The 23,745-nt window shown below is 33.3% G+C and overlaps 1 protein-coding gene and 1 long non-coding RNA gene across 2 annotated transcripts in view; both read left to right on the plus strand.

Annotated features, from left to right (window-relative positions):
• Positions 1 to 4,922: 4,922 nt before the first annotated feature.
• The window catches only part of LOC149895834 (putative fatty acyl-CoA reductase CG5065), a 47,461-nt gene continuing 28,638 nt past the window's right edge, over positions 4,923 to 23,745 (plus strand). The window contains exon 1 of the mRNA XM_090118446.1: positions 4,923 to 4,977. The gene's annotated coding sequence lies outside the window, so the exon portion shown is untranslated. The remainder of the gene's footprint in view (positions 4,978 to 23,745) is intronic.
• On the plus strand, positions 13,628 to 14,666 carry LOC149895835 (uncharacterized). The gene is made up of 2 exons (XR_016458451.1): positions 13,628 to 14,104; positions 14,268 to 14,666. It is a non-coding gene; the product is annotated as an uncharacterized LOC149895835 (long non-coding RNA).

Consider the following 23,745-nt stretch of genomic DNA (forward strand, 5'->3'; position numbering starts at 1 on the left):
ATCTCGGATGCATCTGCAATAAGACGATCTGGATCAATACCACTAAAATTGCGCTGTAGGATTATTTTAGGTTTAGGCTTAGGAGGGCGGATTTTATAGGAAACAAATATGAGGTCATGATAGGAGAATCCCTCAGCCGGACACTGTCCAAACTTAGAAATCTTATCGGGAGAGGAAACAAGTATTAGGTCAAGAAGGGAAGGGGCACAATTTGGAAAAAAATGCGTGGGATTGAGAGGGAGTATGTGTAAGTTAAAGGAGTTGACAATGGAACATAGCTTATGCGCACGTGCGTCGGATTTAAGGAGGCAGGTATTAAGGTCACCCATTAAGATAGTGTGATCATAAAGGGGAGTGAATCGGTCAAGGATAATATCAAATTTATCAAAATAATCAAAGGAAAGATGAGGACTGTAAAAAACACCGAGGAGTATTTTTGTGTGGGAGAGGGTTACCTCAAGCAGCAGATGTTCAGCTGCATCGGCTTGCGGAGGTTGAGGAGAGGAGTTTAGGATAGAGTAAGGAATGTGTGAACGAAGATAGATTGCAACGCCGCCGCCAGTTTTGCCTTCACGGTCGTTGCGGATGAGGTGGAATCCAGGTAAGGAGTAGGAGCTGGAAGGGATGCAAGGTTTAAGCCACGATTCAGAAATGAGTATGGCATGGATGTGGGGAGTTTCAAAGGATGCTAATAGATCTGAGTAGTGTGCCGGAATACTCTGTGCATTGATATGCACAACATTGAAATTATTTGGGAAAGGAGTAAAATAGGAAGTAAGAGTATCACATAGAGGAGAAAAGGATGTACTGTGAAAACTGCTGTCACCGTCTTTTTCGTCGGATGCAAAAGAATAAAAAGTTCCATCACTATCAGTTTCAACACTTGACATGGCAAAATGTGCAATATTTTATGTATGCAATATAATATTATAGATAAGTAGTAGATAGATAAATAATAATTTAATAAAATAAATATATATATTTTAAAAGATAAGTATAATATATATAAGATAAACTAATTAAAAATAGAATTAAGTTTCCTAAATTGCTAATCCCCTGTACCACTAGCCTATCTAGAAGACGTCAGCAATAATCCACTTACAACATAAAAAATAAAAATAAGAGTACTTTAGCTAAACTAATACAAAAGAAAAAAGAATATTATTGTTATAGAAATAATTAAACATAAAAGCAAGTAACACAAACCAAAAGACTTGTAGTCGGAACAGCAATAGATAACTGCCAAGTCTCAGTTGACATTTGACATAACAAACTGACAGTTGAGTGTTGACAAATGACAACTGACATTACCGAGTGTAAACTGTAAATAAACAAGTTAGGTAGATTTAAATTTAATTTATAATATTATAAAAACAGTGGGTACCTTGAGGCTAATTGCTAATCATAAAAGTTACATACTCATATAAAAAATAATAGTTACATTTTAATTTTTAACTTAGACCTTTAGTAAACGTGTATGTAATAATAGAAATCAAAGAACAGTAATTTGAATTAGATCAGATGTTATGTTGAGAACAAATTAATAATATATGCAGATAGGTAAAGTTATGCTAAAATAAAAGAGACAATAACTATTACTTAGTCTTGGGATTCCTACGAGATCGTTGAGCTGCAGAAAGTGGCTTCTTCGACTCCAATTGGCGTTGCGGTTCAGCCCCAGAGGAAGAAGCGACCACCGCAGGCAACTCATCCAAATTGGCCTGAGTAGCTATTCGACGACGCGTGCCATCAGGAGCCACCACCATAATGTTTCCATTAGCCGTCCAACATTTTGTGACACCAAGTTTTTCACGAGCAGCCATAAATAAGGAGTGTCTTCTTTTTGTTAAGAATTCTGACAAAGTGTAATCAGAGCCTTTAAATCCAGTTTTACCATACCAAATCTTGTCCCTCAAAGAAATATTATGCAGCTTTATAAGAATAGGCCGTGGCTTATCCTTAGTGGCTCGACCAAGGCGATGACAGAGAGATATGGCATTAGAATCAATCTCTGGTAAATCCAAGTTGTTACTTATGACCTTGACTACGGTGGATACTGTATCTTCCTTGGTTTGTTCCGGGACACCATGAACTAGTAACATCTTCCTCCGCCTCTGCATTTCTTGCTTCTTATAAAGATTTGACAGGACTTCAACTTGTGTTGTTAAGCATTTGAGAGATGTTATAACAAATGTACGAAACACATCAAATTCAGCTGATAATTTTGCCGAAGGGCTTGAAGATGCAGTAGCTGGGGACTTAACACCTTCAAGTTGCTGTTGGAATTCTTCCAATCGTGCATTAAAAGCAACTGACATGACAGTTGCTTTTAATGCACGATTGGAAGAACCATGGAACCATGGATTGCTTCACTGTGTCCATCATAGTGACTTGTGTGACTTGTGCCATAATATGGATATAAGTGGAAAGTGGAAGTGTTTAATATAAGGAAAGACAGCCAGTGACACCAGGTACAAAGTTTTATAACATACCACTAGTATAAACTTAATTTGTAAATTAAATAAAATAAAACTTCGGGGAGCTCTTAAAACACGTGTTTTCACACCTACCCTCGAGCAGGAAAAAAAAACCTTAGTTTAAAATCCATATAAATGCGAAAGTAACTCTGTCTGTCTGTCTGTTACTCAATCACGCCTTAACTACTGAACCAATTTGCATGAAATTTGGTATAGAGATATTTTGATACCCGATATAGGCTACTTTTTACCCCGGGAAATAGGATAGGTTTTATCCCGGAAATCCTACGGGATCGGAAACTATGCAGGTTTTTCTTTGACTGCGCGGGCGAAGCTGCGTGTGGAAAGCTATAGTAACCTATATTTTTTTTGTTTATAAACAATATTTAAAAAATACCTTATAACGTTTATTACTACATAGTATAAAACAAAGTCGCTTTCTCTGTCCCTATGTCCCTTTGTATGCTTAAATCTTTAAAAACCCAACGGATTTTAATGCGTTTTTTTTAATAGATAGAGTGATTCAAGAGGAAGGTTTTAGTATATAATTTATTAGGTTTTAGACAAAGTGGGCGAAGCCGCGGGCGGAAAGCTAGTATAAATAAAATAATTAAATATATAACAAGAAAATTATGAACCACGTAGATATAGTACGGTCTTTAGCCTATAAGGATCACGTTGAGAAAAAATTTTTTGAAGTAGATCGAGTAGTTCCTGCAATAAGTATTATTAATTTATTAGTATAGATATTTGGAAAAAAAGCTACCATTTTATATTTATAACTTCGATATACGCAATGATCAGTAGAATTTTCACAAAAAACCGGGTTCACTCGGTTTTATCGTGTCAAAATTTTAGCCCAACCGAAGCTAAGCTTTTGCGTTTTGAAAGTTTTCACAAACCAATTTAATATTTTATAATATAAAACCAAACTAAAGCTCTACCTCACAAATTGCCTTCTGTTAAAAGAAATATGTTTTCCCATTTTTCCAATATTTTTTTTACATTGATACTCTGTTTCTATAGACAAAGAAACGAATTCTAGCCTAGTAAATTTCAATGTAAGTAATATATTATATATAACACAAAAAAATCGATTCAGTTGTTAGTTGTTACTGAGGTTAACGCGGTCAATAAAAAAAATCTTATCAACTTTATAATGTTAGTATAGAAATATTAAACATAATATCAGCTTACAAATTTCATTCAATTCGGTGCAGTAATTTCTGCGTGATTAGCATACTAACATAAAAAATTTATTGACATGATGCATACAAAAGAAATGTGAAATGTTTATTTTATTTACAAAAACGAATAATAATAAATGAACGTCAAGAGAGAGTTGGCTTTACATAGAAAGGGTTCCGTATTACCGTGCAAAAATGTTATAAAGAATTTCTTCTATTGGTAACTACTAATATAAGAAAAGGGGAAGATTTTATTTTGTGTTTGTTTGTTACGGTTTATATCAAATGCTGCTCACGTTCGACGAATTATTAAATTATTTTTACTAATCCCGAAAGGTTACTGGCATTGCCTATTTTCTTTCATAATCAAATTCAATCATCTATAAATTATTGAATTAAACTTTATAATAATACTAGCTTTCCGTCCGCGGCTTCACCCGCGCTTTCAAAGAAAAACCCGCATAGTTCCCGTTCCCGTGGGATTTCTGGGATAAAACCTATCCTATGTGTTAATCCAAGTTACCCTCTATATGTGTGCTAAATTTCATAGTAATCGGTTCAGTAGTATTTGCGTGAAAGAGTAACAAACACACACACACACACACACACACACATCCTCACAAACTTTCGCATTTATAATATTATTATTAGTAGGATTTACAACCTGTTCGAAAAGTTACTACTGAGAACAGCCCTTAGAGTATGTATTAGCAAGCTACACATGCTCTGAGGAACAGCCGGTATAATAATTATGACCCATTTTAAACCGACAGATTGAATAAAAACCTTGTATACGTATCAAGGATCGGTTATATCGTGAGTATAATATTATTAAAACGTGCTTTTTATTGTCTGTAAACTATATATTTTATTACCAGCGTTGTCCCGCGGATTTACTCGCATTACTCCACTCCTATAATTGGTCATAACGTGATGATATATACCATATAGCCTTCTCCGATAAATGGGCTATGTAACGGTAAAAAAATTGTTCAAATCGGACCCGTGGTTTTTGTGATTAGCGCGTATCGCTAAATTTGTTGCTAAGCACATCGAGAACAGCTGAACCGATTTCGTTAATTCTTTTTTTATAATAAACCTTGAAGTACAAGGATGGTTCTTATGCAGAGAAACGTAGACATGTACCACGGGCCGGACCGCTAGTGTTAGTATAGAAATTCGATGCGGAACCCTAAAAAGCGACGTGACATAGCCCTAAGTTATTCTCTGCTTCAAATGAAAGTCAGTACTATATTTGCTTCGTTGTAAGTCGGTTAGTTGTGTGAAGTGATAATAAATAGTTTCTCGTACTTGTAAGTAAATTTGTTTTGATTATTTTAATGTTTTTGAGGTAAGTTTTACATTGTTAGGTTTTAAAGTAAAAGTTTTTGTACAATCTATCTGTGAAGGAAATTTCATTTAAATTGGTTGAGTAGTTCTTGTGAAAGTGTAATAAATACAAAAAGATTTGCGTATTTTTTTTATTATGGGTTAATTAGTTTTTGATTTATGGGTTTAACAACTTTTTGTGTAAGTTTATGAATAATTTAATTTCTATTATATAAATAATGTATGAAGAGTTTTTTGTCCATTTTTTTTATCAGTATAAAAATGATTATCGATACATTACGTTATTTTTTGTATTTAATATTAGGTATGTAAACGCGAAAGTTTTTGAGAATCAATATTTGTCTGTCGCTCTTTCACGTAAGAACAGCTGATCGGATTTGCATGAGATTTGGTACAGAGATAGGTTATAGTCTGGATGAGCATATAGGCTACTTTGTATCCAGGTACATGTGATTTATAGTAAATACTAGTTATTTTCCCTGGCTTCGTCTGGGTTCGCCTTTAGTGATTAAAAGCTCAGTTATATGAATCTCTATTATTTTATTACTTACTATAAGTATGTTTTTTGTACGTTGTACGTGTAAGTACGTTTTTATGTTACGTTGTCACACCAAAACGGCTCAACCAATTTTGATGAAATTCAACATAGAGATAAATTACTTGAGAAAATATTTTTTCTTAAAATTGAACGTGTAATAAGGGATCGTGATTATATGATGACGCAAGCAAATCAAGGTAATAAAACCTTGTTTAAAAAAATACCATTAATTAATTCTCATAAAAGATTAAAATTTCAAAAGAATTCCCACGGAATAATTATGATTACTATAAAACATAATATAATAATAAATTAAGAGCAAGTGTTAAATTTTATTTCAGAAAAACAGTGGAAAATTATTATTTTTTTATATTCACTAAAGTATCAGTACATAGAATTATCGAAATCGGTCCACCCGTTCACGCGTGAGTCGTGACCAGGGGAAATGGGGATTCATCACTACGTAGATATATTATAAAACAAAGTCGCTTTCTCTGTCCCTATGTATGCTCAAATCTTTAAAACTACGCAACGGATTTTGATGCGGATTTTTTTAATAGATAGATTGATTCAAGAGGAAGGTTTTAGTATATAATTTATTATGTTTTAAACAAAGCGGGCGAAGCCGCGGCCGGAAAGCTAGTTTCTAATAAAAATAAAATATATCGAAAAAGTAAAAGAACGATAAGCCTATAAGAAATGTCAAATAGCGGAAAAGGACAAACATATGAATAGCTGTGTAAAGGAAAGAGACAGATATATACACAATTGTGTCAGTTTGTATAAAATTCGATGCACCGTGCGCTTGAATGGATTTTACCGTTTTTTAACCGACTTCCCAAAAAAAGAAAGTTATTGTAACAACGTTGATTAGTTTGCCTTTTCAATTGTTCATGACTTACTTTTTTAGTGTCCTTACTGACGTAAAAATAAAGTCTACTTAAAAAAAAGAGCGTGTGTGCCGAACACACGTGTAAGAAGTGAAACTTCTTTCGCAAGATTCAAAGACCAAAATCGTCGCCTTACTCCATGACGTGACGCCATGACACTTCCTTGAAATTTTACTCTCAACGCGCCTAAAGAAGTTTCACTTCAATTAAAATAATAATACTAGTTACAACTGCATCAACATGTAGATCGCAACTTTATAATATACTAGTGGTCCGCCCCGGCTTCGCCCGTGGTACATATTTCGCAATAAAAAGTAGCCTATGTTCTTTCTCAGGGTCTAAAGATTATCTGTGCCAAATTTCATCAAAATCGGTACAGTAGTTTATGCGTGAAAACTAGGGATGTAACGATACATGATTTTGCCGATACGATACCGATACCGATATTTGTAGTAATGTATCGGCGATACCGATACCGATACCGATATCGATGGCTTGGTAGAAAAATAAATAGTGAATTATGCATAAAAAGTTACCAACATTTAACAGAGACAACTGTTAATCGTATTCTTTTAAATAAAAATGCCAAATCAAAAAACAACAAAACCATTTATTTTAGTATTATTATTTTACGAAGTCAGTTAAACTTTAAGTAATACACATACAATCAGTACCTAATAAAAGTTTACTATTGGTAGAGTTTTTTCAGAAAACAAAGTGCGAACGCGCGGGCGGCCTCCCGCATCGTTCATTGGGCGCGGGATTTTGAATTATTTGATATTAAAAAAATTGGTTGTTTGTAAAGTAGGTTTACGATCGAGATGTTTACGTGATAACATAATGCAGTGGCAGCACTCGAGATGAAACGGGAGATCGGTCCGTCTCTCTCTCGTTATACCTGCGATCGCGCTCGTGAGGTTTTGGTGTGACACAAGTTTATGAACATGTCACCCGACTAAAACGATTTTAAAAACGTTAGTACGTTAAAAATTTAAAAAATTTAAAATTATTTATTTCTTTCCTTTACATAATCAAATTTGTGATTGGAACACTCCTAGTAAGCAAATAAAATGCTTGTGTCAGGAGGTTCCGCTTTTCCTTAACACTATTACAGAAACAGAAATAAAACAATATGAATGAATACAATGCAAAAACATAAAAGAAAAGAAAGAATTTAATAAAAAAATATCGGTATCGGTTGATTTATTATCGGCGATACCGATATATCGGCTTGCCGATATATCGGCCGATATATCGGTATCGGTATCGGTATCGTTACATCCCTAGTGAAAACCATACATACATACATACAAACCTTTCCTCTTTATAATATTAGTACCTATCTAGATTACCTGCAAGCTTTCTGCGCGCGGTTTTTCCCGTTTTGTCCATAACTTAGCATACTTACTAAAAACGACCTTAAGAACTACTCTATTTAATATAAAAAATAAAAACCGCATCAAAATGTGTTGCGTAATTCATAGAGACGGACAGACAGCGATAGCGACTTTTGTAGTGATACATAATGATAAAACTTTACAACATTACAACTTTATGTATTACTAGCGGCCCGCCCCGGCTTCGCCCGTGGTACATATGAAAAATAGATGTTGGCCGATTCTCAGACTTAGTTTTACCGATATGCACAGAAAATTTCATGAGAATCGGTCCACCCGTTTCGGAGGAGTATGCAGACTAACATTGTGACACGAGAATTTTATATATAAGATTAAGTAGGTAGTATTTTTGAATTGGTACTTCTTTATCGGGGTTGGAAAAAAAATTAGTGTAACTTTTTTATTTATTTCGTTACGCGTGACATTTTTCCGTTACGCGCCATCTTTTTCTTATCCCTACCACGCGTGATTCGACATATTTCTGTAAAGTTGCATATTATATAGTCAATTATTTTTTTGAAAAATAAGGTCATAAATAAGTTTCACTTCTTACGTGTGTATGTACACTAGTACATACTACACACATTTTTTTGTCAGATATTATATAAGTACCTACAGTTAGTTTTCATACATCAAAGAGTTTTAATATCTATAATTACCATACAATTATTACATACTTACTTTTTTTATCAAAATATTATCATGATTGATACAGTAAACTGTGAGATAACCGGTGTCTGACTGATAAACATTTTTGGGTCATTACGAATTTTGATAAAAATATATATATGTATATGCCACACCTAGTATTTGTACTAAGTATTTAAAATATAAGGTTTTTAATATTTCTATACTAATATTATAAAGAGGAAAGGTTTGTAATTATGTATGTACGAATGTATGGTTTTCACTCATAAACTACTGGACCGATTTCAAAAATTCTTTCATCATTAGAAAGCTGCATCTTCACTGAGCAACCTAAGCTATAGGTATAGCAATTTCAAAAAAATTAGAGTTCCTTACCAAAAATGCAATAATATAACCCAAGGTGTAAAAAATTCCTTTTAATAAAAATTCTGCCATCGCGTGCGCTGCGGAATCTATTCCTTGAAGTACGAGGATGGTTCTTATAAAAAAAACGTAAACATGTAGGTACCACGGGCGAAGCCGGGGCGGTCCGCTAGTTAAAAAAAGAAAATAATTAATTTATTAATAATAATTAATTAATTTAATTTTATAAAGCAGAAGTTTTTGTTTTAACGCCCTAATGTCATGAACTACTGGACCGATTTCAATACCTCACTGTTGGATATGGACGTGATCCTTGAGTGATATAGATAGGCTATATTTATATATTCATATATTATATTATGTACCACGAGCGAATCCGGGGTGGACTGCTAGTCATACTAATATTATAAAGCTGAAAAATTGTTTGAACGAGCTAATTTCAGGAACTGCTGAAAAATTATTTCGGTGTTAGATAGTACATTTTTCGAGGGAGGCTTAATATAATATATCAAGCTAAGACCAACAGGAGCGTAGCAATGCGGGTAAAACCGCGGGGCACATCTAGTTTCAAATAAACATACTTGGGATATAAAAAATATAAATACATAATATGTTTCACTCCTTACTATATAAAAATAAGTCGGGTTTTCCTTCCTGACGCTATAACTCCAGAACGCACGAACCGATTTCCACGGTTTTGCATTCGTTGGAAAGGTCTCGGGCTCCGTGAGGTTTATAGCAAAGAAAATTCGGGAAAAATGTCACCAGAAAAGCGGGAAAAAATGAATTGTTATATAAAACGAAGCCATCTGGTGGCGAAACGGAGTTCGCCGGGTTTGCTAGTAATAGCCTCACAACACAGGGGATCCTAGTGTGGGGTTCAATGCAACATATGTAACAATATTATGTAAAAAATTTTTTGAAACAAATAAAGAAATTTTTATTTATTATACGTAAGAGAAAGACAAACAAACATACTTTCGCGATTATAATATTAGTAAGGATGTAACTCGGTAAAAATGTAGCTTTCTAATTGTACAAAATAATTTTGAAACATGTATGTGTGTATGTATATAGGTACGGTGCGTATATGAATAAGCAAAAAATTGTGCGATCATCACCTTTTTATAGCTAGCTTTCTTCATGTGGCTTCGCCCGCTTTGCCTAAAACATAATAAATTATATACCAAATCTTGATGAATTATTACTCTGCCTATTAAAAAAAACCCGTCAAAATCTGTTGCGTAATTTTAAAGGTCAAAAGTTATAACACAGTGCTGGCACGTGCCGGTTAAGACCACGCACTTGTGACCGATTTTAGCAGTAACATAGGTACATGAAAGTTTTAAAGAAAACACGCTTAAACTCAGTACAGTTAGGGTACAGTAATATTATTGTCATTTGTCACCTATCCTTGTACTAGATCCCACTGCAGGATTACTTCGTTCATAGTTTTTTTTCGCTCGCTTCTTCACTTATATCGTTCTAGATAGGTCACTTGGTGGTTCAATTTTCAAATGACCCATAATTTATTCAATATGGGCATGTAGTCTATTAGTTTGATCCTAGATGGTAAGTAAAAAAGTTTATAAACTTTAAATTAATGATTAAAAACAAATATTCCTGAAATTTGTGTATCTGGCTATTAATAATCTAATATTAAGTAATTTATTCATTTTACTTTGAACACAAAATATGTATTACAATATTGTATAGTTATTTGGTGTATTTTTTAAACTAAGTATTAAACTATTACTTAAAAATAAATTACATAATATTTCAAATTAAACAATGGGCTATTAAATTATACAATTTAACCATAATAAAATAAATATAGAAACAATGACACCCATCAAACTTGTTATTACAAAAATATTTTTTTTGCAACAAAAAAATTAAGATTTCTAAGGTTATTATTATTAAGGTATGTCTATAGAATTAAAGGTGTGATCAAAAAGTATTTTATTTAAACTAGCTTACCGCCCGCGGCTTCGCCCGCTTTGTCTAAAACCTAATAAATTATATACTAAAACCTTCCTCTTGAATCACTCTATCTATTAAAAAAAACCGCATCAAAATCCGTTGCGTAGTTTTAAAGATTTAAGCATACATAGGGACAGAGAAAGCGACTTTGTTTTATACTATGTAGTGATGATACAATCCTTGCATGTATTTTTCAGTATTAATTATGGATATAACTACATAACACGCTTTTATTAGCTTCACCTGTATGTTTAAATAAATAAATAAATAAAAATCATTTATTGATCAATATGTGGGTTAGGTACAAACATGTAACATTTGGACCCCAAACTAGGACAGCCTGTATTTTGGGGTCCAAAAACCTGTATGTTTGTATGTAACGAATTCCTTTATGACTCGAATTTGACACTTTAAGGTGCTTTTGCACCAAGAATGTGCGATGTGTAGCGTATGTGTTTGTAAATCTTCTATAATATAAAAATGAATCGCAAAATGTGTTGGTAAGCGCATAACTCGAGAACGGCTGAACCGATTTCGATAATTCTTTTTTTATTATATTCCTAGAAGTACGAGGATGGTTTTTATGTAGAGAAAACGTAAATATGTACCACGGGCGAAGCCGGGGCGGACCGCTAGTAACCAATAGTATCGCTTCAAACACTAAATACTGAACTTCAAACTAAATGAAGCGATATGATTGGTGCTTTACACACACATTCCTCGCTACACATCCTCGCACATTATTGGTGGAAAACACAGCACCCATGAATGGACAGATTTAATTCAAAATTAGTACACTTATAATTTACTAGCGGTCCGCCCCGGCTTCGCCCGTGGTACATATTTCGCAATAAAAGGTAGCCTATGTCCTTTCTCGGGTATCAAAATATCTCCATACCAAATTTCATGCAAATTGGTTCAGTAGTTTAGGCGTGATTGAGTAACAGACAGACAGACAGAGCTACTTTCGCATTTATAATATTAGTATGGATGAAGGATCGCCCAACATTGTCGAATGTGAAAGGTCATCAAACCTTAGCGAAAAATTAACAAAAAAAAATGACTAACATAAATAGTTTAAAATACATTATTTTTAACAACTACAGAGTTTAAAATTGAATTATAATATGTCTGCAATTCTCCGGAACGGTTATCTTCTTATAATCTTAATATATGTATATAAATCTCGTGTCACAATGTTTGTCCTCAATGGACTCCTAATCCACTTAACCGATTATAATTAAATTCGCACACCATGTGCAGTTCGATCCAACTTGAGAGATAGGATAGTTTAAACATGTAGCACAGGTACCACGGGCGAAGCCGGCGCGGACCGCTAGTTTCCATATTATATGAGATGAGAAAAAACGTATAATTTGTTAGTACTTTTTGTAATAATTTAAGAAAAAAGAACATCTTTTACATAAAAAATTATGTGTAACAATTATCTATTGACGTCATGAAAGCAAAACATACCTATATTCGGTTCGTTTAATTGTCTAGATAACCTATAAAAAAGAAAGAACACACATAAAAGAACTAAGCGAAAAACCTTTGAAAAATATACGCGTGGCACTCGAGGACTATCGCATCCATCGCATCGCTGTGCCGGTTGGAGTGGGGGGTGTTAGGTTTTTTCGTTACGGAATTTTTACACTCGGTCGCCGCGCTCAATAGCTTCAACGCTAAGCTTCTACTAGATTCGCGCCCGCGGCTTCGCCTGCGTTTTCTAAGAAAACCCGCTAAGTTCCCGTTCCTGTGATATTTCCGGGATAAAAACTAGCCTAATGTCTTATTCTGGGTCTTCAGCTACCTACATACCAAATTGCATTGTAATTGGTACAGTAGTATTTGCGTGAAAGAGTTAACAAGCATCCATCCATCCTGACAAATAGACTATACGTATACAGCTTAGATTACAAAATAAAAGACAGATGGAGCGTTGCCGAACTAAACCGAATAATTTATCGTCATTTCCATAAAGCTATGTGTGCTGTCATTTCGCCGTTGCACTGTACGTACACGGTGCTTCTGTGTGCGTGTTATGTTACCAGATAATGAAAAATTTCCCAAATTTTTGCCCGACTACGGAAGAAAGAGGGTTATGTTTTTCGAGTGTAGGTATGTATGTATAATATTTCTTTGACACGCCCTGCAGTATAAACTATTGGATCGATTTTGAGTTGTGACTTGTGAGGTGTCATTGCAATCATCTGAATTATGAAGGTAGCTGTGGTGGTAGTGACGTAGGCTACATAAATTATTAGCAGTCATGTTTTAATTTTTATTTTAATATAAATTCGGGTTTTTGATATTATTTTATAATATTGTAAAAATTATTTTATCACCTATCTAGTATCTACTAAAGTTATCTATACATGGACAAAATAATTTTATTCAATTTTTATTAAATAAATTACATTAAATTTATTAAATAAATTACATTAAAAAAAGTTTTTATTTTTCAAAACATATGAATGCAAATAGCGGTAGTTTTTAGTCGAGAATGCGGGACATTTTATTTTCATCATATCCATCATGTGTTCACATGAATTAAATCGCAAGCGAAAACGACGCTTTTTATAAAAGTAACAAAAAAATGTATAATGCTTTTTAAAATAATCTAATAATGACCATGAACTTTTATTGCACTATACAAATAATCACATTCACGACCGAAAAATCCAACAGCACTACCCCGAATATCTTTTAACCATTTTACCCCTAAAAATGGCAAATTCATTTTCAAAATACTGGCAGCATACGTTGAAGTTTTCAGGTAAATTAGCTTGGAGAAATTTTTGCATATGTAGTGGTGTGTATATTACTCAGATCTTAGAGCGCGTTTCCACTATATCGTTCTGGCCTATACAAAAATGTTTCGATATCCTAACATTACTATTTAATTTTATACTTATTCCTAGCAACACTTTTGTTTTCAATAAAAACAAGTTTTTATTTGAAAGAAAATGGTTTTGACTTTATAAAAAAAAATATATCATTCAATTTTACGTCCTTGAGAAATTGGAGACAAGGCGACTACCGTGAAACAATAAAATATCGTGTCCATAATAATTTGTTTCATAATTAATATTTGACCATAATAATTACGAAACAAAACAAATAAATAAATCGTCACTTGATAGTGGAAAGTGGAAACACGCACAAAACCAGAATAAACCAGTTTACGCTGTCCGCAGGTGCCACGTGCAGTCGTTTGGTAACGTTAGAACATAAAGCACACATTTCATTCAAAAATTATAATTATTATGTACGTAGTTTAACCCATTGACCACCGTAAGGCCCGATCGGGGCGCGACACAATAGATTTTCTATTGTGTCTGTGATTCCGAGGACTGATGGATTAATTGATAAATTTTGTATTTGTTGATTGTTGTTATTATTTGTTATTATTGTTATAATATTTGTTGAAGTGAATTACATGTCCCGCAGCCGGAGGCCCCAAATGAAAACTCAGATGTACTTAAAAACTACATTTAATAGCTAAAATGAGACTTTTACACCCATGTCTGCACGATGCAGACCGGAGTTAAAGAATGAATTTATACAGTTTAATAATTATAAAGACGTAAGCTTGGATGCTAACTAAGGGAAATCGCATCCACATTCTATTCCCGTGCGAACGGCGTATTCAGCAGTTTTGTATGAAGGCAGGGCCATAACTAGTGTTTAATTTGTGTGTAAGTGTTGTAACTTTATATTGTTAATTCAAAATGGCTCCAGTGTTAAAACATGGTCGAGGCAAGCCTTTGACTTCTCAAACTAAAGAATTAAACTTTAAATGTCGTTTCTTTTTCAGGTTAGTAAATTTTTCATTTTAGTAACATTGTTAATGTAAAAGTTATATGTATGTTAAATGTGCAAATATTAAAATAAAGTCTCATCTTTTTCAGAGGAGAAACACATATAGTTTAATTTAAAATCCCTTATATATATAAAATAAAAACTAAAAATAAAATGTTGTTTTATTTTATTTGCTGACCATACACTACTACAAACGCAAAAATTTCTCCAAGCTAATTTACCTGTTGAATTCCTTCGTATTTGTAAAATTATTATTTTTATACAAAATTCAATAAGCCAAATAATCTACAGAAAATCTGTAAAACGATGTTTTATCTTTTTGTTTGTTTTCGGGAACAAGTTTTACAGCGTTTTAATATCACAAGACAGCATTTTTTTACTAAAATATCAAACCCCTTTTGACGTATTGCATGACACTAGAATCGCTATAGCACTAGCGGAGTAACGTATTCGTTTTTGATTTCGTATTTTCTTTGACAAGGGCGATGAATGATTGACATGCTCCATCTGTATTTTATTTTGTAATCTAAGGTATACAGTATAATTATTTTGTTAATCCATACTAATATTATAAATGCGAAAGTAACTCTGTCTGTCTGTCTGTTACTCAATCACGCCTAAACTACTGAACCAATTTGCATGAAATTTGGTATGGAGATATTTTGATTATATGAATTATTTTTTGAAAAATAAGGTCATAAAGACGTTTCACTTCTTACGTGTGTACACTAGTACACGCACACATTTTTTATAGTAGTTATATCTAAGGTTATATCAGTAACTAACTAGACACAAATAATCTTCCAACGATAATTAAATTAAAATAAAATAATCTATATAAAGCTGAAGAGTTTGTTTTTAACTCGCTAATCTCAGGAACTACTGACATAGAAAATATTATAATATGTACTAGCTTTCCGCCCGCGGCTTCGCCCGCATTTTCAAAGATAAACCCGCATAGTTCCCGTTCCCGTGGGATTTCCGGGATAAAACCTATCCTATGTGTTAATCCAAGTTACCCTCTATAAGTGTGCTAAAATTCATTGTAATCGGTTCAGTAGTTTTTGCGTGAAAGAGTAACAAACATCCATACAAACTTTCACATAATATTAATAGGATTAGATAGGAAGGATAAGATAGGATAAGATAGTAGGAAGTAGGATAGGATAGGATAGTATGAACCAACGCATAGTATGAAGCGAATCTAATAACACAGTAAGGTTCTTACCGTAAGAAAAGTTTCGATATTCAGTGAAATTGTTAGCACTTTCTCTGACACTGTTTTGCTCACTGACTCATAGGTCACTGACCATAGATAGCTAGATGTCCTATACTATACCGTGCCTATGGTTTAGACTTTAGGGAAAAGGGCTTATTTCAATTAAAACGTTTAAATAAAATAAACAGCGAACTAAACGAATTGAAAACATATTAATTTTGTTGTCTTTTTAAATAACTTATTTACGTAAAATGTTACGTACTTAACATAATTATATGAAAAAAGGAAATAAATATTGACGGAAAGCGGATTTCTGGAGCCAATTAACATCCTTGAATTTAAACGATTTTAAAAGTAAAAACGTTTTATTTCAAACTAGCTGTTGCCCGCAGCTTCGCCTGCGTGGATAAGATAAATTTTCATCATACAAACTTTCATCCCCTATTTTACCCCTTTAGGGGATGAATTTTCTAACATCCTTTCTTAGGGGACGCCTACGTTATGACATCTACCTGCATGCCAAATTTCAGCCCGATACGTCCAGTGGTTTGGGCTGTGCGTTGATAGATCACTATATCAGTCACCTTTGAGTTTTATATTATAGAAGTACTTTTTGTAATAATTATTATTATGCATTCTTTTTTTTACAAATATGTAATTTATATTACTTACATTTTATGAAACTTACGGAACACAATTCGACTTGCAGACATGTTTTTGAAGCCAGCTTATAATAATGATACTTTTCTTATTGTAAACTTTAACATTTCAAAATAAACACGCACTCCACTAGTTCCTCTTGATTTTTTACGTAGTTTTTTAGATACAAATTTTAGATAAAAAAAAATGTGTTGTTGTACTAGTGTACGTACACGTAAGAAAAGAAACTTCTTTATGACCTTATTTTTCAAAAAATAATTTACTATATGCAACTTTACAGAAATACGTCGAATCACGCGTGGTAGGGATAAGAAAAAGATGGCGCGTAACGGAAAAATGTCACGCGTAACCAAAAAAAAATTAGTTTCACTTCAAAAATATCATGATGACGTTTCGAAACTTCTAATTTAAAACTACCCACACATTTTAGATAACATATAATCGGTATTATAATGATTTTTTTGATTCCTCTATTAGTCTAAAAAGTAATGTTGTTATTTATAAAAGTATACATATTACATATAATAACTTTGGTTACAATGACTTTTTAGACAAGACATGATAATAATTAAAATTAAAAAAAAACTAAAAAGCCCGCAATTATTGTATTATCACCGATTCTTGATAAGTGTGGAAAGTTTGAAATAAATCTGTCTTTTTAAAGTGGGTCAAATTCGAGCCTAAAGGAGTCGGTTACATACAAACATACAGGTGAAGCTAATATAACTGTGTAATAATAATAGTTTAAAAAAAATGTTGTGTGGTTTTATGAAACCACGGTAAAAGTGAAACTGTTCGAACGGTTCCGAACACTGCTTTGTGTAGCGCATGTCGCGTGACAGTCGGCTGCCGAGTAGGTATACCTACTCGGCAGCCGAGATATACGCGACATGCGCTACACAGACCAAAAAGTTTGAGACGATGTAATAAAAGTTTCACTTTAAAAAAAACTAAAAAAACACGCTTTTTATAGAAAACCGAACTAAAAAATAGAAAATTTTATCAAATTAGTGTATTGTCATCGGTCCTCAATAAATCTACAAAGTTTGAACGAAATCTGGCCGTTTAAAGTGGGTCAAAATCGCGCCCAAAGAAGTCGGTTACAAACATACCTACAGGTGAAGCTAATATAAAGCGTGTAAAAATCGATTCATTACTTTGCACACTATTGATGGCATGTATTTTGAACTGTATTTTACATAGTATAGATAGATACGTATATTTATTCGTATTTAATATCTCTACACAGTATAAAACAAAGTCGCTTTCTCTGTCCCTAATCCCTATGTATGCTTAAATCTTTAAAACAACGCAACGGATTTGGATGCGGTTTTTTTTAATAGATAGAGTGATTCAAGAGGAAGGTATATACCTAATTTATTAGGTATTAGACAAAGCGGGCGAAGCCGCGGGCGGTAAGCTAGTTGAAAAATAAAAGCCAGTCACATCTAGTATCTATACGAATAATGTATCTGTGGTTGCATTGACCTACACTTTACGTAACTGTCTTATTGTAATAGACACAGCAATTTTAGATGTATTTTCTTAATGACTAACGCATGTTTTCTATATGGCTATTACATAATCTTTCTTACATATAAAATTCTTGTTTCACATGTGTTAGTTTCAATACACCCCGGAAACGGATTGACCAATTTTTATGAAATTTTATATATATCTATATGTCAGAGGCTTTTAATTCATAGGTAGTTTGTGTGTGGTAATTTGTTTAGAATAACATGATATGTATTTCGTTTTGTTAGAACTTTTTGCTTAACTTTTTTCAATTACGATTACCTACATATTATTTATAATAATAACGACCGATACAAGTAATTTTAAGATTTGATTTTACTGATAAACCATTCTAAACATAATAAACAATTTCTGATTTCAAGAACTGACGTCGCTACAATTTTGTGTCAATAAACCTTTATTATTTTTAAATACCAGAGACATTACTCTAAAAATCGAAATCTGACATCTAGAATCGAATTCATTGATTACTTGTGAATAATAATCATCATAAATTAATAATGCGTTGTGTTTTTTTATGTATTAAATTTGCTCAGAAAGTATATTACTGGTAGTCTAAGATCCCACCGCAGGATCAGTGCGTTCATCGGTTTTTTGCTGAAAACCGAATTTTTATGTATATTTATAATTAGGAGAATATATATCGACCTCAATATCGACTAGGTCGCCAGTCAAAATTTGGCCGCAAGCATGTTTAATTAAAATTTTTCTAATCGGTTTTTGGGAAAAAAATTCGTTCACTTGTTTTTTGAATAAAATGTAGTCTACATCACGTCAAATGATATAAAAATTCTAAAAAATCACGGTTGCCGCTTTTCACCTGGCCGCAACATCTTGGCAGCCTGGTGCAAACAGGTATGATTTCGATTCATTTTTACGTTCATAACGCACATTTATGAATCATATATCAAATTAAAGCTAATTTTTTTCTATTTATTATCATATATGGTTGCCTAATTAAATCCGGCCGCAAATAAGGGTTGCCGGCTGTTAAAGATGTTGAATATTTAAGGTTGAATGTAAACATGCTTGCGGCCAAATTTTGACTGGCAACCTAGTCGATATATATTCTCCTAATTATAAATACATATAGTTACATAAAAATTCGGTTTTCAGCAAAAAACCGATGAACGCACTAATCCTATATTTATAATTTTTATAAGCCAGCAACCCTTATTTGCGGCCGGATTTAATTATGCAACCATATATGATAATAAATAGAAAAAAAATTAGCTTTAATTTGATATATGATTCATAAATGTGCGTTATGAACGTAAAAATAAATCGAAATCATACCTGTTTGCACCCGGCTGCCAAGATGTTGCGGCCAGGTGAAAAGCGGCAACCGTGATTTTTTAGAATTTTTATATCATTTGACGTGATGTAGACTACATTTTATTCAAAAAACAAGTGAACGAATTTTTTTCCCAAAAATCGATTAGAAAAATTTTAATTAAACATGCTTGCGGCCAAATTTTGACTGGCAACCTAGTCGATATATATTCTCCTAATTATAAATATACATAAAAATTCGGTTTTCAGCAAAAAACCGATGAACGCACTGATCCTGCAGCCGGATCTCGTACTATGGGACAAGGATTCGCCTGATGAATTTTAAAATTGACATGTGTTTCAAGTTCGATTGACAAATGTTTCAAGTCCGTATCGATTAATTCACTGTAATCGATGTTTTTATGCAGGTTACCTCTCTTCGAAGAAAAAATTGATAGACGTCAAATGTTGCCTATTAAATTGGCTCGACCATAGTAATATTATATACATCAACATGTATAGTTAATAAAATCAGCAGACAGACGAACAATCAAATTTGATATACTTAGATTTTTTTATCTTCGAATTAATCAATAAAAAGTTTTTCAATATTTAGAGAAAACAACATAATACTAGTTATTTATCTAAGGTTTTTACAGTTCACTTCAAATCAAAATTAACCTTATTTTTAATGTGATAAAGTTCATTTTAAAACGCTTCTCTTCACTTATATGTTTGTATGTTCATATGTACATAATGTAATGATATGTTTGCAAGAGACTTTTACCGATTATGTATAAAGATCTTAAAATATAGCCTATTTTATTTAAAGAAGAAAGAAAATATGTTTTATCTATACTTACAAAAATATTATAAAGCTGAAGTTTGTTTGTTTTTTTGTTTGTTTGAACGCGCTAATCTCAGGAACTACTGATCCGTCCGATTTGAGAAATTATTTCGGTGTTAGATAGCCCAATCATCGAGGAAGGCTAATCATCACTACATAGTATAAAACAAAGTCGCTTTCTCTCCTTTGTACCTATGCTTAAATCTTTGAAACTACGCAACGGATTTTGATGCAGTTTTTTTAATAGATAGAGTGATTCAAGAGGAAGGTTTTAGTTAGGTAGTAGTTTTAGAAGGTTTAGACAAAGCGGGTGAAGCCGCGGGTTATATAGGTTACTAGCTTTCCGCCCGCGGCTTCGCCCGCGTTTTCAAAGAAAAACCCGTTCCCGTAGGATTTCCAGGATAAAACCTATCCTATGTCCTTTCTCGGGTATCAAAATATCTCTATACCAAATTTCATGCAAATTGGTTCAGTAGTTAAGGCGTGATTAAGTAACAGACAGACAGACAGAGTTACTTTCGCATTTATAATATTAAGTATGGATATGTATAGACCTAATAATATAGCCTATACATATTATAATTATTATATCGATTACCTATACTAATATTATAAAGCTGAGGAGTTTGTTTGAACGCGATTATCTCAGGTACCTAATGGTCCGATTTGAAAAATTCTTTCGGAGTTAGATAGCCCAATCACTATTATACATTGAGATACATGTACTACGCTATTATAGTATATTCTGTGGTTCAATCATCGAGGAAGGCTAATAATGGCTGGTTCACACTTTGATGAGTGTGAGTGCAGGTGATTAGTGCGAGTGCAGGTGTGTAGTGCGAGTAGTGTCCAATTCAACTGCGAGTGCAGGTGATTAGTGGGAGTGCAGGTCAATGGTGCAATTCGCGACGCTACACACTACATTAAACACTAAACACTAAACACTCGTGTCCAGACGTGTTTAGGCAGGCACACTGCGAGTGAGGGGGAAGGGAGGGCGCGCGGGACGTGGCTACTCGCAGTCCACTCGCAAAAAAATAGAACACGCTTCTATTCACTTTACTACACAGCCTACTAAACACTCGCACTAAACAGTCGCTGTCCACACGTAGTACTACTCATCACCTGCACTCGCACTAATCAAAGTGTGAACCAGCCTAATGGCTGGTTCACACTTTGATTAGTGTGAGTGCAGGTGATTAGTGCGAGTGCAGGTGTGTAGTGCGAGTAGTGTCCAATTGACTGCGAGTGCAGGTGATTAGTGCGAGTGCAGGCACGCTGCGAGTGAGGGGGAAGGGAGGGCGCGCGGGACGTGGCTACTCGCAGTCCACTCGCAAAAAAATAGAACACGCTTCTATTCACTTTACTACACAGCCTACTAAACACTCGCACTAAACAGTCGCTGTCCACACGTAGTACTACTCATCACCTGCACTCGCACTAATCAAAGTGTGAACCAGCCATAAGGCTATAAGGCTAAAATATAATATCATCATTCATCACGCTCCAACAGGAGCGAAGCCACGCGGGTGAAAGCGCGAAGAGCATAGCTTTTTCGTTTAGTTTTAAACATACAAAATATCTCGATGTCTCATGTTCATGTACATATTAATTATTATTATGAAGTACAGACAAAAAATTATAAGTAAGTGTTAAACCGTACCTATACCATTCCAATAAAAATAATTTTGTGTAGGCTGTCAGTTAAAATATGAAAAATTATTAATAATTCACGTTTGAAAATATCAAAAACGTCATCAACTTATAATATTTTTTCGTTAATTATTTAAATGTTTTTGTCATTATGCTAATCCTAACTACAAAAACAAATAAATATGTAAAGGTTTACGTCAAAAAAATAGACAAAGCCGCATGCGTAAGTTATAGGTGGAATATTCTAAAAGTTTTTGTTACCTATGTTTCTTATTGATTAAATACTTACGTCATTAAAACTAAGAACATATACAAAAAAAAGTTTTTGTACAAGGTAGAAGGGACCATTGTACCTTTTTTTCAGTGGGGAAAAAGATACCCACGGCCCCCGGGGAAGGAGCCGTGGGTTATGTTATTCGGTAAGATTCCCGACTAAAACCCCACTGCGGGGCCGCGGGTATTGGTTGGAATTGTTCCGCGACCAGGGACCATTGTACCTACTATATACCTACATAGATATGGAAAAATATCTATACCCAACTTTTATCTGAACTTGAGTACCTAATACCTATAGAATATACATTACGTTCGTATAGGTACCTACAAATAGCTTTTTTCTACATATAAATGCAGGTGAAACTGCGGGGCACAGTAATTAAAATGATAATAAGTTAAAATAATTTGGAAAATCCAAAAGTGCACGCCTCATAATTTTTTTTTAATAAATATTTATTAATTATTATTTTTGTTTATTTAATACAATTAAACCACATCGAATCAGACCCTGAAAAATGAAAGGGTTCTATTCCTGAGCATACTCAAGCGTAAGAGAAAAAAAAAGACTCGATTAGTAAAGTATTTCGGTCGCTATCGTGTTAACAAGAAAAAGGATCCGCACATACAGACACACGGACGTCCAAGACAGAACTTTTTTAAACTGTTTTTTAACTAGTTTAAATAACAAAAATGACATCAAAAATATCATGAACGTTAAAAATAGTGTTTTTTCTTAATATGTGTGTGTATGTATTATCTTACAAGTGCAATGTATGATACATAAAGACATTTTAAGTTTGAAAAATCAGATGTTTTGCGCGAAGTGACAGTAGTACCCACCTCAACGCTTCGCTTATGAGGCGTGCAATAATTTAAACTATAAAGCCAAATGAAATAAACTACAAAAACGAGGTATTAAACTCATATAAATCAAATAAATTATTACCACAGTTATTACATTATATATTATGACACCCTTTTTATAACACACTGTAATATTATGTATTCAATATTCATATAAATATGTCAGAGGAAACATAAATTTAAGTTAAATATGTGTTAAGAATTAACGAAACTTACTGATTAAAAGTCACAAAAGGTTACAACTTACATGCATACATACATAATATTATATTTTCGTTTTCTAGCTCAAATTCAAACAGGTAAAACTTTTGTTATTCCTGAAAATTTTTAGTTAATAAATAGTCATTTTAAGCTCTATTCCGTAATGTTACATGTAATGAGCAGAATCGGTAAATGTTATTTATTTATTACGTTAAAAATAAAATCAATATAATGATTATATAGTTGAATATTCTAAAGGCTTTGTTTTAATTAAACATCAATCGACAAATCGACTTCCCATTTCAAAAAGCTACAACTAAAACGGATAATGCGTTTCAGAGCTATTAAGCGATAGATAGACACGCAGATACGCATATTTAGTTTTATATTGTTACTAGATTTCCGCCCGCGGTTTCGCCCGCGCGGTGCTAACCTTAATTTGAATAACACGCTAAAAATCTGCTGCATAATTTTAAAGTGGACACAAAGACAACGGAATGCGACATTGTTTTATACTATGTAGTGATGTTACAAATTCTAGTTTTTCACACTTTGCAAT

This window comes from Colias eurytheme, chromosome 30 (assembly GCF_061535395.1).
Source record: "Colias eurytheme isolate Ceu_HAF_F1 chromosome 30, ilColEury1 Martin Lab GWU primary, whole genome shotgun sequence".
NCBI lineage: Eukaryota > Metazoa > Arthropoda > Insecta > Lepidoptera > Pieridae > Colias > Colias eurytheme.